Below are 12,624 nucleotides of genomic sequence, written 5' to 3'. Positions count from 1 at the left end.
TTGGGCTGCTTAATGATTTTATTTTAATTTTTACTAAGTGCAGCAGCATTAGACAGTCCTCTGGACGTCTGCACTGCTTCTCCATCACCCCTCCACGAAGCCGCAAAACAAGCCTTCGGCTAGGTACTGTCGGCAGGGCTCTGGGGAGACCTAGCTAGCAGGATCCTCGGACCCCAAACTGTAGTGGGACTCACGGGGACAGGTAAGGTGGATCCCCGCTTGCTGGGACCCGTGCCTATGTGCAGTCTTGCCTCCGGTCTCAGGAGACAGACCGGAGGCGCTGATGTGAACACCGATTTGTCTGGGTCTCCACTAGACCGTCAGGGCATTACTAAACTGACGCATGGCACAGATTAAGGCCAGGGACCCGGTGGTTGATGTCAGCATAGGGGAGAAGGAGCTCTCCCTGCAGCCCCTCCCCCAGCTAAGCGCCATTCCACTGCGGTCTTGCCGTCCCTAAGCTGCTCCTCCCTCACCCTCTGGCCCCCTCTGAGACTCACGACAGCCATTTTCTGCATTCAGGTCTCCGGGAACGCTGGGTACAGTCTCCCGGTATACCTCTCCCAAAGGCCAGGTTATACAGCGCTATTTCCTGTCTACTTATATCTTTCTTTTTCATTCTAACCCTGGCATACTGAGGTATAGGGAGTTTATTGTACCTCATATCCACCTATATTTGTGAGAGATATCACATACTGTATATCTGTGTTGCGCACTACACTGTGCCATATTGTACATACATCTGTGTTGCTCACTGCACTGTGCCAGATTGTGTGCTACAATTATCCTTGCAGCTATGTCTGGCAAAGGCAAGAGAAACAAGCAGCCAGCTGCTCCTACTCTGATGTCTTGCAAGTCCTGTTTAGCAGGTTTGGCTTCAGAGGATCTCATTCAAGATGGTCTATGTGCATCTTGTTATACAACACCTGTCTCCTCAGCCCCGACAACCTCTCCTCAAGACACCCCCCCCCCCCCCAAAGGCTCATTTTTGCAGGTGTTGGCAAAAATTGTGGACCACCTAGTGGCCCCGGTGGTAGCTCACTCTATTAGATAGCCACAGCAGGTACTCCCTTTGAATCCTTTGCCTCCCCCATGGGAAGACCTACTTTCTACCTCAGTGCAGAGTCTAGCAGCTACCTCTACAGCCTTTCAACAGATGCTGCAAAAGGAGAGGCCCTTTAGAAAACTAGCTGTGGTGATGCGATGGTAACTGTGATTGCCAAAATAAAATTAATTATTTATGGTGGAATTGAGAAAATTGTCCTGTATAGTTTATAGAGAGCTTCGCAAATTGTAAGTACAGTGAGGGTCTTCTCACAAAATAAGAGTATGGAAGAAGCTTTGGCGCAGGAAGTGAAAGATGGCCATCAAACAGCAACTGCAGGAAAACGTAAATGAGTATCCTATGACAAGGTAAGAGATATACAAGTGGTAGGTGTTGGAAGATTAGCCTATAGTTTGTTCTTCCATTTCCACCTAATCCATCACTCTATGGTGGTCTAGTGGCTAGGATTCGGCGCTCTCACCGCCGCAGCCCGGGTTCGAATCCCAGTCAGGGAAAGTGAGGTCATCGGAATATTTTTTACAAAAACACCAACCTTTCAAAGAAATGATGCACTTTCAGTTCAGCGCATCATTTCTAATACTTGAGCAACAGTGAGATGTCAAAACAGACAATGGAAATTGATAACAAAGAGTCAGCTATCTTCCTTTCTTAGTGAATATTTTTCAGTTAGCTACTAAAAGACTTGTGCTCTTGTACAAAAGTATTTTTTTCATCAGAACCAATTAGACCATATTTGATATCTGAATCATTAATGTCTTCTTTCTTTAGCACCAGAACAATTTATCATGGAGCCAGGGACTCTCAACGTCTAGCTCCTCAAAATAATTTTTTCGTGCCAGTACTATACATCCATCAGGTAAAGCTGCTGTGTGGTGTAATTTAAGACTGCTATGCACAACCATTTTTACTCTCCTTCCTTCTAAAACTGATTCCTAGTAGCCCACTCCCTCACATTCCATTGCTTTGGACTTCATTCAGGAAACTTCCTTTTCTTTCATGGAGTGTCAAACTAAACCATCCCTCCCTGGTGGTCTAGTGGCTAGGATTCGGCGCTCTCACCGCCGCGGCCTGGTTTCGATTCCCGGTCAGGGAAAGTGAGGTCCTCGGAATATTTTTGCCAAAAACACCAACCTTTCAAAGAAATGATGCGCTTACAGTTCAGCGCATCATTACTAATACTTGAGCAACAGTGAGTTGTCAAAACAGACAACGGAAATTGATAACAAAGAGTCAGCTATCTTCCTTTCTTAGTGAATATTTTTCAGTTAGCTACTAAAAGACTTGTGCTCTTGTACAAAAGTATTTTTTTCATCAGAACCAATTAGACCATATTTGATATCTGAATCATTAATGTCTTCTTTCTTTAGCACAAGAACAATTTATCATGGAGGCCGGGACACTCAACGTCTAGCTCCTCAAAATAATTTTTTCGTGCCAGTACTATACATCCATCAGGTAAAGCTGCTGTGTGGTGTAATTTAAGACTGCTATGCACAACCATTTTTGCTCTCCTTCCTTCTAAAACTGATTCCTAGTAGCCCACTCCCTCACATTCCATTGCTTTGGACTTCATTCAGGAAACTTCCTTTTCTTTCATGGAGTGTCAAACTAAACCATCCCTCCCTGGTGGTCTAGTGGCTAGGTTTCGGTGCTCTCACCGCCGCGGCCCGGGTTCGATTCCCGGTCAGGGAAAGTGAGGTCCTCGGAATATTTTTGCCAAAAACACCAACCTTTCAAAGAAATGATGCACTTTCAGTTCAGCGCATCATTTCTAATACTTGAGCAACAGTGAGTTGTCAAAACAGACAATGGAAATTGATAACAAAGAGTCAGCTATCTTCCTTTCTTAGTGAATATTTTTCAGTTAGCTACTAAAAGACTTGTGCTCTTGTACAAAAGTATTTTTTTCATCAGAACCAATTAGACCATATTTGATATCTGAATCATTAAGGTCTTCTTTCTTTAGCACCGGAACAATTTATCATGGAGCCAGGGACACTCAACGTCTAGCTCCTCAAAATAATTTTTTCGTGCCAGTACTATACATCCATCAGGTAAAGCTGCTGTGTGGTGTAATTTAAGACTGCTATGCACAACCATTTTTGCTCTCCTTCCTTCTAAAACTGATTCCTAGTAGCCCACTCCCTCACATTCCATTGCTTTGGACTTCATTCAGGAAACTTCCTTTTCTTTCATGGAGTGTCAAACTAAACCTTCCCTCCCTGGTGGTCTAGTGGCTAGGATTCGGCGCTCTCACCGCCACGGCCCGGGTTCGATTCCCGGTCAGGGAAAGTGAGGTCCTCGGAATATTTTTGCCAAAAACACCAACCTTTCAAAGAAATGATGCGCTTACAGTTCAGCGCATCATTACTAATACTTGAGCAACAGTGAGTTGTCAAAACAGACAACGGAAATTGATAACAAAGAGTCAGCTATCTTCCTTTCTTAGTGAATATTTTTCAGTTAGCTACTAAAAGACTTGTGCTCTTGTACAAAAGTATTTTTTTCATCAGAACCAATTAGACCATATTTGATATCTGAATCATTAATGTCTTCTTTCTTTAGCACAAGAACAATTTATCATGGAGGCCGGGACACTCAACGTCTAGCTCCTCAAAATAATTTTTTCGTGCCAGTACTATACATCCATCAGGTAAAGCTGCTGTGTGGTGTAATTTAAGACTGCTATGCACAACCATTTTTGCTCTCCTTCCTTCTAAAACTGATTCCTAGTAGCCCACTCCCTCACATTCCATTGCTTTGGACTTCATTCAGGAAACTTCCTTTTCTTTCATGGAGTGTCAAACTAAACCATCCCTCCCTGGTGGTCTAGTGGCTAGGTTTCGGTGCTCTCACCGCCGCGGCCCGGGTTCGATTCCCGGTCAGGGAAAGTGAGGTCCTCGGAATATTTTTGCCAAAAACACCAACCTTTCAAAGAAATGATGCACTTTCAGTTCAGCGCATCATTTCTAATACTTGAGCAACAGTGAGTTGTCAAAACAGACAATGGAAATTGATAACAAAGAGTCAGCTATCTTCCTTTCTTAGTGAATATTTTTCAGTTAGCTACTAAAAGACTTGTGCTCTTGTACAAAAGTATTTTTTTCATCAGAACCAATTAGACCATATTTGATATCTGAATCATTAAGGTCTTCTTTCTTTAGCACCGGAACAATTTATCATGGAGCCAGGGACACTCAACGTCTAGCTCCTCAAAATAATTTTTTCGTGCCAGTACTATACATCCATCAGGTAAAGCTGCTGTGTGGTGTAATTTAAGACTGCTATGCACAACCATTTTTGCTCTCCTTCCTTCTAAAACTGATTCCTAGTAGCCCACTCCCTCACATTCCATTGCTTTGGACTTCATTCAGGAAACTTCCTTTTCTTTCATGGAGTGTCAAACGAAACCATCCCTCCCTGGTGATCTAGTGGTTAGGATTCGGCGCTCTCACCGCCGCGGCCCGGGTTCGATTCCCGGTTAGGGAAAGTGAGGTCCTCGGAATATTTTTGCCAGAAACACCAACCTTTCAAAGAAATTATGCGCTTACAGTTCAGCGCATCATTACTAATACTTGAGCAACAGTGAGTTGTCAAAACAGACAACGGAAATTGATAACAAAGAGTCAGCTATCTTCCTTTCTTAGTGAATATTTTTCAGTTAGCTACTAAAAGACTTGTGCTCTTGTACAAAAGTATTTTTTTCATCAGAACCAATTAGACCATATTTGATATCTGAATCATTAAGGTCTTCTTTCTTTAGCACCGGAACAATTTATCATGGAGCCAGGGACACTCAACGTCTAGCTCCTCAAAATAATTTTTTCGTGCCAGTACTATACATCCATCAGGTAAAGCTGCTGTGTGGTGTAATTTAAGACTGCTATGCACAACCATTTTTGCTCTCCTTCCTTCTAAAACTGATTCCTAGTAGCCCACTCCCTCACATTCCATTGCTTTGGACTTCATTCAGGAAACTTCCTTTTCTTTCATGGAGTGTCAAACTAAACCATCCCTCCCTGGTGGTCTAGTGGCTAGGATTCGGCGCTCTCACCGCCACGGCCCGGGTTCGATTCCCGGTCAGGGAAAGTGAGGTCCTCAGATTATTTTTGCCAAAAACACCAACCTTTCAAAGAAATGATGCACTTTCAGTTCAGCGCATCATTACTAATACTTGAGCAACAGTGAGATGTCAAAACAGACAATGGAAATTGATAACAAAGAGTCAGCTATCTTCCTTTCTTAGTGAATATTTTTCAGTTAGCTACTAAAAGACTTGTGCTCTTGTACAAAAGTATTTTTTTCATCAGAACCAATTAGACCATATTTGATATCTGAATCATTAATGTCTTCTTTCTTTAGCACCAGAACAATTTATCATGGAGCCAGGGACTCTCAACGTCTAGCTCCTCAAAATAATTTTTTCGTGCCAGTACTATACATCCATCAGGTAAAGCTGCTGTGTGGTGTAATTTAAGACTGCTATGCACAACCGTTTTTACTCTCCTTCCTTCTAAAACTGATTCCTAGTAGCCCACTCCCTCACATTCCATTGCTTTGGACTTCATTCAGGAAACTTCCTTTTCTTTCATGGAGTGTCAAACTAAACCATCCCTCCCTGATGGGCTAGTGGCTAGGATTCGCTGCTCTCACCGCCGCGGCCCGGGTTCGATTCCCGGTCAGGGAAAGTGAGGTCCTCGGAGTATTTTTGCCAAAAACACCAACCTTTCAAAGAAATGATGCACTTTCAGTTCAGCGCATCATTTCTAATACTTGAGCAACAGTGAGTTGTCAAAACAGACAATGGCAATTGATAACAAAGAGTCAGCTATCTTCCTTTCTTAGTGAATATTTTTCAGTTAGCTACTAAAAGACTTGTGCTCTTGTACAAAAGTATTTTTTTCATCAGAACCAATTAGACCATATTTGATATCTGAATCATTAATGTCTTCTTTCTTTAGCACCAGAACAATTTATCATGGAGCCAGGGACTCTCAACGTCTAGCTCCTCAAAATAATTTTTTCGTGCCAGTACTATACATCCATCAGGTAAAGCTGCTGTGTGGTGTAATTTAAGACTGCTATGCACAACCATTTTTACTCTCCTTCCTTCTAAAACTGATTCCTAGTAGCCCACTCCCTCACATTCCATTGCTTTGGACTTCATTCAGGAAACTTCCTTTTCTTTCATGGAGTGTCAAACTAAACCATCCCTCCCTGGTGGTCTAGTGGCTAGGATTCGGCGCTCTCACCGCCGCGGCCCAGGTTCGATTCCCGGTCAGGGAAAGTGAGGTCCTCGGAAAATTTTTGCCAAAAACACCAACCTTTCAAAGAAATGATGCACTTTCAGTTCAGCGCATCATTTCTAATACTTGAGCAACAGTGAGTTGTCAAAACAGACAATGGCAATTGATAACAAAGAGTCAGCTATCTTCCTTTCTTAGTGAATATTTTTCAGTTAGCTACTAAAAGACTTGTGCTCTTGTACAAAAGTATTTTTTTCATCAGAACCAATTAGACCATATTTGATATCTGAATCATTAATGTCTTCTTTCTTTAGCACCAGAACAATTTATCATGGAGCCAGGGACTCTCAACGTCTAGCTCCTCAAAATAATTTTTTCGTGCCAGTACTATACATCCATCAGGTAAAGCTGCTGTGTGGTGTAATTTAAGACTGCTATGCACAACCATTTTTACTCTCCTTCCTTCTAAAACTGATTCCTAGTAGAACACTCCCTCACATTCCATTGCTTTGGACTTCATTCAGGAAACTTCCTTTTCTTTCATGGAGTGTCAAACTAAACCATCCCTCCCTGGTGGTCTAGTGGCTAGGATTCAGCGCTCTCACCGCTGCGGCCCGGGTTTGATTCCCGGGCAGGGAAAGTGAGGTCCTCGAAATATTTTTGCCAAAAACACCAACCTTTCAAAGAAATGATGCACTTTCAGTTCCGCGCATCATTTCTAATACTTGAGCAACAGTGAGATGTCAAAACAGAAAATGGAAATTGATAACAAAGAGTCAGCTATCTTCCTTTCTTAGTGAATATTTTTCAGTTACCTACTAAAAGACTTGTGCTCTTGTACAAAAGTATTTTTTTCATCAGAACCAATTAGACCATATTTGATATCTGAATCTTTAAGGTCTTCTTTCTTTAGCACCGGAACAATTTATCATGGAGCCAGGGACACTCAACGTCTAGCTCCTCAAAATAATTTTTTCGTGCCAGTACTATACATCCATCAGGTAAAGCTGCTGTGTGGTGTAATTTAAGACTGCTATGCACAACCATTTTTGCTCTCCTTCCTTCTAAAACTGATTCCTAGTAGCCCACTCCCTCACATTCCATTGCTTTGGACTTCATTCAGGAAACTTCCTTTTCTTTCATGGAGTGTCAAACTAAACCTTTCCTCCCTGGTGGTCTAGTGGCTAGGATTCGGCGCTCTCACCGCCGCGGCCCGGGTTCGATTCCCGGTCAGGGAAAGTGAGGTCCTCCGAATATTTTTGCCAAAAACACCAACCTTTCAAAGAAATGATGCGCTTACAGTTCAGTGCATCATTACTAATGCTTGAGCAACAGTGAGTTGTCAAAACAGACAACGGAAATTGATAACAAAGAGTCAGCTATCTTCCTTTCTTAGTGAATATTTTTCAGTTAGCTACTAAAAGACTTGTGCTCTTGTACAAAAGTATTTTTTTCATCAGAACCAATTAGACCATATTTGATATCTGAATCATTAATGTCTTCTTTCTTTAGCACCAGAACAATTTATCATGGAGCCAGGGACTCTCAACGTCTAGCTCCTCAAAATAATTTTTTCGTGCCAGTACTATACATCCATCAGGTAAAGCTGCTGTGTGGTGTAATTTAAGACTGCTATGCACAACCATTTTTACTCTCCTTCCTTCTAAAACTGATTCCTAGTAGCCCACTCCCTCACATTCCATTGCTTTGGACTTCATTCAGGAAACTTCCTTTTCTTTCATGGAGTGTCAAACTAAACCATCCCTCCCTGGTGGTCTAGTGGCTAGGATTCGGCGCTCTCACAGCCGCGGCCCGGGTTCGATTCCCGGTCAGGGAAAGTGAGGTCCTCGGAATATTTTTGCCAAAAACACCAACCTTTCAAAGAAATGATGCACTTTCAGTTCAGCGCATCATTTCTAATACTTGAGCAACAGTGAGTTGTCAAAACAGACAATGGAAATTGATAACAAAGAGTCAGCTATCTTCCTTTCTTAGTGAATATTTTTCAGTTAGCTACTAAAAGACTTGTGCTCTTGTACAAAAGTATTTTTTTCATCAGAACCAATTAGACCATATTTGATATCTGAGTCATTAATGTCTTCTTTCTTTAGCACCAGAACAATTTATCATGGAGCCAGGGACTCTCAACGTCTAGCTCCTCAAAATAATTTTTTCGTGCCAGTACTATACATCCATCAGGTAAAGCTGCTGTGTGGTGTAATTTAAGACTGCTATGCACAACCATTTTTACTCTCCTTCCTTCTAAAACTGATTCCTAGTAGAACACTCCCTCACATTCCATTGCTTTGGACTTCATTCAGGAAACTTCCTTTTCTTTCATGGAGTGTCAAACTAAACCATCCCTCCCTGGTGGTCTAGTGGCTAGGATTCAGCGCTCTCACCGCTGCGGCCCGGGTTTGATTCCCGGGCAGGGAAAGTGAGGTCCTCGAAATATTTTTGCCAAAAACACCAACCTTTCAAAGAAATGATGCACTTTCAGTTCCGCGCATCATTTCTAATACTTGAGCAACAGTGAGATGTCAAAACAGAAAATGGAAATTGATAACAAAGAGTCAGCTATCTTCCTTTCTTAGTGAATATTTTTCAGTTACCTACTAAAAGACTTGTGCTCTTGTACAAAAGTATTTTTTTCATCAGAACCAATTAGACCATATTTGATATCTGAATCTTTAAGGTCTTCTTTCTTTAGCACCGGAACAATTTATCATGGAGCCAGGGACACTCAACGTCTAGCTCCTCAAAATAATTTTTTCGTGCCAGTACTATACATCCATCAGGTAAAGCTGCTGTGTGGTGTAATTTAAGACTGCTATGCACAACCATTTTTGCTCTCCTTCCTTCTAAAACTGATTCCTAGTAGCCCACTCCCTCACATTCCATTGCTTTGGACTTCATTCAGGAAACTTCCTTTTCTTTCATGGAGTGTCAAACTAAACCTTTCCTCCCTGGTGGTCTAGTGGCTAGGATTCGGCGCTCTCACCGCCGCGGCCCGGGTTCGATTCCCGGTCAGGGAAAGTGAGGTCCTCCGAATATTTTTGCCAAAAACACCAACCTTTCAAAGAAATGATGCGCTTACAGTTCAGTGCATCATTACTAATGCTTGAGCAACAGTGAGTTGTCAAAACAGACAACGGAAATTGATAACAAAGAGTCAGCTATCTTCCTTTCTTAGTGAATATTTTTCAGTTAGCTACTAAAAGACTTGTGCTCTTGTACAAAAGTATTTTTTTCATCAGAACCAATTAGACCATATTTGATATCTGAATCATTAATGTCTTCTTTCTTTAGCACCAGAACAATTTATCATGGAGCCAGGGACTCTCAACGTCTAGCTCCTCAAAATAATTTTTTCGTGCCAGTACTATACATCCATCAGGTAAAGCTGCTGTGTGGTGTAATTTAAGACTGCTATGCACAACCATTTTTACTCTCCTTCCTTCTAAAACTGATTCCTAGTAGCCCACTCCCTCACATTCCATTGCTTTGGACTTCATTCAGGAAACTTCCTTTTCTTTCATGGAGTGTCAAACTAAACCATCCCTCCCTGGTGGTCTAGTGGCTAGGATTCGGCGCTCTCACCGCCGCGGCCTGGTTTCGATTCCCGGTCAGGGAAAGTGAGGTCCTCGGAATATTTTTGCCAAAAACACCAACCTTTCAAAGAAATGATGCGCTTACAGTTCAGCGCATCATTACTAATACTTGAGCAACAGTGAGTTGTCAAAACAGACAACGGAAATTGATAACAAAGAGTCAGCTATCTTCCTTTCTTAGTGAATATTTTTCAGTTAGCTACTAAAAGACTTGTGCTCTTGTACAAAAGTATTTTTTTCATCAGAACCAATTAGACCATATTTGATATCTGAATCATTAATGTCTTCTTTCTTTAGCACAAGAACAATTTATCATGGAGGCCGGGACACTCAACGTCTAGCTCCTCAAAATAATTTTTTCGTGCCAGTACTATACATCCATCAGGTAAAGCTGCTGTGTGGTGTAATTTAAGACTGCTATGCACAACCATTTTTGCTCTCCTTCCTTCTAAAACTGATTCCTAGTAGCCCACTCCCTCACATTCCATTGCTTTGGACTTCATTCAGGAAACTTCCTTTTCTTTCATGGAGTGTCAAACTAAACCATCCCTCCCTGGTGGTCTAGTGGCTAGGTTTCGGTGCTCTCACCGCCGCGGCCCGGGTTCGATTCCCGGTCAGGGAAAGTGAGGTCCTCGGAATATTTTTGCCAAAAACACCAACCTTTCAAAGAAATGATGCACTTTCAGTTCAGCGCATCATTTCTAATACTTGAGCAACAGTGAGTTGTCAAAACAGACAATGGAAATTGATAACAAAGAGTCAGCTATCTTCCTTTCTTAGTGAATATTTTTCAGTTAGCTACTAAAAGACTTGTGCTCTTGTACAAAAGTATTTTTTTCATCAGAACCAATTAGACCATATTTGATATCTGAATCATTAAGGTCTTCTTTCTTTAGCACCGGAACAATTTATCATGGAGCCAGGGACACTCAACGTCTAGCTCCTCAAAATAATTTTTTCGTGCCAGTACTATACATCCATCAGGTAAAGCTGCTGTGTGGTGTAATTTAAGACTGCTATGCACAACCATTTTTGCTCTCCTTCCTTCTAAAACTGATTCCTAGTAGCCCACTCCCTCACATTCCATTGCTTTGGACTTCATTCAGGAAACTTCCTTTTCTTTCATGGAGTGTCAAACTAAACCTTCCCTCCCTGGTGGTCTAGTGGCTAGGATTCGGCGCTCTCACCGCCACGGCCCGGGTTCGATTCCCGGTCAGGGAAAGTGAGGTCCTCGGAATATTTTTGCCAAAAACACCAACCTTTCAAAGAAATGATGCGCTTACAGTTCAGCGCATCATTACTAATACTTGAGCAACAGTGAGTTGTCAAAACAGACAACGGAAATTGATAACAAAGAGTCAGCTATCTTCCTTTCTTAGTGAATATTTTTCAGTTAGCTACTAAAAGACTTGTGCTCTTGTACAAAAGTATTTTTTTCATCAGAACCAATTAGACCATATTTGATATCTGAATCATTAATGTCTTCTTTCTTTAGCACAAGAACAATTTATCATGGAGGCCGGGACACTCAACGTCTAGCTCCTCAAAATAATTTTTTCGTGCCAGTACTATACATCCATCAGGTAAAGCTGCTGTGTGGTGTAATTTAAGACTGCTATGCACAACCATTTTTGCTCTCCTTCCTTCTAAAACTGATTCCTAGTAGCCCACTCCCTCACATTCCATTGCTTTGGACTTCATTCAGGAAACTTCCTTTTCTTTCATGGAGTGTCAAACTAAACCATCCCTCCCTGGTGGTCTAGTGGCTAGGTTTCGGTGCTCTCACCGCCGCGGCCCGGGTTCGATTCCCGGTCAGGGAAAGTGAGGTCCTCGGAATATTTTTGCCAAAAACACCAACCTTTCAAAGAAATGATGCACTTTCAGTTCAGCGCATCATTTCTAATACTTGAGCAACAGTGAGTTGTCAAAACAGACAATGGAAATTGATAACAAAGAGTCAGCTATCTTCCTTTCTTAGTGAATATTTTTCAGTTAGCTACTAAAAGACTTGTGCTCTTGTACAAAAGTATTTTTTTCATCAGAACCAATTAGACCATATTTGATATCTGAATCATTAAGGTCTTCTTTCTTTAGCACCGGAACAATTTATCATGGAGCCAGGGACACTCAACGTCTAGCTCCTCAAAATAATTTTTTCGTGCCAGTACTATACATCCATCAGGTAAAGCTGCTGTGTGGTGTAATTTAAGACTGCTATGCACAACCATTTTTGCTCTCCTTCCTTCTAAAACTGATTCCTAGTAGCCCACTCCCTCACATTCCATTGCTTTGGACTTCATTCAGGAAACTTCCTTTTCTTTCATGGAGTGTCAAACGAAACCATCCCTCCCTGGTGATCTAGTGGTTAGGATTCGGCGCTCTCACCGCCGCGGCCCGGGTTCGATTCCCGGTTAGGGAAAGTGAGGTCCTCGGAATATTTTTGCCAGAAACACCAACCTTTCAAAGAAATTATGCGCTTACAGTTCAGCGCATCATTACTAATACTTGAGCAACAGTGAGTTGTCAAAACAGACAACGGAAATTGATAACAAAGAGTCAGCTATCTTCCTTTCTTAGTGAATATTTTTCAGTTAGCTACTAAAAGACTTGTGCTCTTGTACAAAAGTATTTTTTTCATCAGAACCAATTAGACCATATTTGATATCTGAATCATTAAGGTCTTCTTTCTTTAGCACCGGAA

The 12,624-nt window shown here is 41.8% G+C and overlaps 7 non-coding genes across 7 annotated transcripts; all 7 read left to right on the top strand.

The window, feature by feature from the left end:
• Positions 1–3,285: 3,285 nt before the first annotated feature.
• Positions 3,286–3,357, top strand: TRNAE-CUC (transfer RNA glutamic acid (anticodon CUC)). The gene has a single exon. It is a non-coding gene; the product is annotated as a tRNA-Glu (tRNA).
• A 1,126-nt stretch (positions 3,358–4,483) lies between these two features.
• TRNAE-CUC (transfer RNA glutamic acid (anticodon CUC)) lies at positions 4,484–4,555 on the top strand. The gene has a single exon. It is a non-coding gene; the product is annotated as a tRNA-Glu (tRNA).
• A 527-nt stretch (positions 4,556–5,082) lies between these two features.
• On the top strand, positions 5,083–5,154 carry TRNAE-CUC (transfer RNA glutamic acid (anticodon CUC)). The gene has a single exon. It is a non-coding gene; the product is annotated as a tRNA-Glu (tRNA).
• A 2,324-nt stretch (positions 5,155–7,478) lies between these two features.
• On the top strand, positions 7,479–7,550 carry TRNAE-CUC (transfer RNA glutamic acid (anticodon CUC)). The gene has a single exon. It is a non-coding gene; the product is annotated as a tRNA-Glu (tRNA).
• A 1,725-nt stretch (positions 7,551–9,275) lies between these two features.
• On the top strand, positions 9,276–9,347 carry TRNAE-CUC (transfer RNA glutamic acid (anticodon CUC)). Its single transcript has one exon. It is a non-coding gene; the product is annotated as a tRNA-Glu (tRNA).
• A 1,725-nt stretch (positions 9,348–11,072) lies between these two features.
• TRNAE-CUC (transfer RNA glutamic acid (anticodon CUC)) lies at positions 11,073–11,144 on the top strand. Its single transcript has one exon. It is a non-coding gene; the product is annotated as a tRNA-Glu (tRNA).
• Positions 11,145–12,270: 1,126 nt separating this feature from the next.
• On the top strand, positions 12,271–12,342 carry TRNAE-CUC (transfer RNA glutamic acid (anticodon CUC)). Its single transcript has one exon. It is a non-coding gene; the product is annotated as a tRNA-Glu (tRNA).
• Positions 12,343–12,624: the final 282 nt, after the last annotated feature.

This window comes from Taudactylus pleione, unplaced genomic scaffold (assembly GCF_031769625.1).
Source record: "Taudactylus pleione unplaced genomic scaffold, aTauple2 ptg001386l, whole genome shotgun sequence".
NCBI lineage: Eukaryota > Metazoa > Chordata > Amphibia > Anura > Myobatrachidae > Taudactylus > Taudactylus pleione.
This window is presented reverse-complemented; position numbering and strand designations above follow the sequence as displayed.